Below are 1,840 nucleotides of genomic sequence, written 5' to 3' on the forward strand. Positions count from 1 at the left end.
CGGTGAGGTCGATTTGATATGTTGAGCCGTCATTTTTATGTTTTGTATGTTCCGTGCTGATGCCTCGTCTAAATAGTAACTTATTAATCGGTACGATCAAAGATTGATCAACATGTGTCATCGTGGTCACATCGATATGCTCGAATACAGAGGCATCGCGCTTATGTTTCAAATGTTCATCAATGCCGCGTCGGCTATACAACAATATTGTAGTAGGTATGATCCGAGCCTCAAAGTGGTAATCCTTTTGTTGTTTTCCAAAGAATCAGAGTGGCGCAGTGGAAGCGTGGTGGGCCCATAACCCACAGGTCCCAGGATCGAAACCTGGCTCTGATATAAAGAGTTTGTTGGTGTGCTTGGATCTATAGCCTCTTATGTTTGACATGCTTTGTAGTGCCGTGTCGGCAAACAACTTCTTAGTAGGTACAATCTGAGAGCCAAATTGGTAATAATTTTCAAGTTCTTTACATAATTTGAGTGGCGCAGTGGTAGCGTGGTGGGCCTATAATTCATATGTCCCATCATTGAAACCTGCCTTTGGTATAAAGTCTACATCGGTGTGGTTGAATCGATACCCTTGAATCCCGAGCTGTCGCTTTTATGTTTTGTATGTTCCGTGTTGGTCGCTCGTCTAAATAGCAATTTTTTAATCGGTATGATCAGAGAGGCAACAACATGTGTCATTGTGGTCAGATCGATATCCTCGAATATAGAGTCGTCGCTCTTATGTTTTAGATGTTTAGTGCTAGCGTGTCAGCCATACAACATCTTAGTAGGTATTATCTGAGCCTTAAAGTGGTAATATAATATAAAGAGTTTGTTGATGTGGTCGGATCTATAGCCTCGAAACCTGAACCGTCACTCTTATGTTTGACATGCCTAGTAGTGGCATGCCAGCAATACAAAAACTTCTTAGTAGGTACAATGCGAAAGCCAAAGTGGTAATTCTTTTAAGGTTCTTCATAGAATTTGACTGGCGCAATGGACACGTGGTGGGCCTCGCCTACATAGCAATTTCTTAATTGGTACTATCGGAGAGGCAACAACATGTTTCATTGTGGTCGGATCGATATGTGGGTGAAAGCATGTGAGTGGACAATTAGCTATGTCCTTGACATAGCTAATTAGCTATGCAAAAAGCTACCATTGATAAATAGTCATTTTAGTAAAAAGCCATCATTAATAAATTAAGTATGCAAAAAACTACCATTGAAAATACTAGAGTGTTTTAATTACATATGTAAATGAGTGCCATAAATGTGCAACATAAATTGATGTGTGCACCATAAATGTGTACCATAAATTATATATTGAATTCCTAGGTCCATTATGCATGATCCTTTGCCACATCACGTAGGCCATCTCTAGTTGAGTACTGTGGGTTAGTTGTTACCACTGTTGCTAAACCCTATCGAGTCCACCTGCCGCCACTCTACACTGAGGGGCCGCTACTATGCGTTCCAAGCATCATCAAAGAGCTGCTCAATCTAACGGGGTTCTCTTCTCTGTGACACTCTACACTCAGGGGCCACTACTGTGCATTCCAAGCATCATCAAAGAGTTGTTCAATTTGACGGGGTTCTCTTCTCTGTGCCACTCTACACTAAGGGGCCGCTACTGTGCGTTTCAAGCATCATCAAAGAGCTGTTCAATCTGACAGGGTTCTCTTCTCTGTGCCACTCTACACTCAGGGGCCGCTACTGTGCGTTCCAAGCATCATTGGCAACTGTTCAATCTGACGAGGTTCTCTTCTCTGTGCCACTCTACTCTCAGGTGCCTTCTATGTGCGTTCCAAGCATCATCGATAACTGTTCAATCTGACGGGGTTCTCTCCTCCATT

At 42.5% G+C, this 1,840-nt stretch overlaps 1 non-coding gene across 1 annotated transcript; it reads left to right on the top strand.

The window, feature by feature from the left end:
• The first annotated feature begins 264 nt into the window (after positions 1 to 264).
• TRNAM-CAU (transfer RNA methionine (anticodon CAU)) lies at positions 265 to 336 on the top strand. The gene has a single exon. It is a non-coding gene; the product is annotated as a tRNA-Met (tRNA).
• Positions 337 to 1,840: the final 1,504 nt, after the last annotated feature.

Source organism: Azolla caroliniana, unplaced genomic scaffold (assembly GCF_043228905.1).
Source record: "Azolla caroliniana isolate FFs.n. ecotype wild unplaced genomic scaffold, voAzoCaro1.0.p SCAF_5, whole genome shotgun sequence".
NCBI lineage: Eukaryota > Viridiplantae > Streptophyta > Polypodiopsida > Salviniales > Salviniaceae > Azolla > Azolla caroliniana.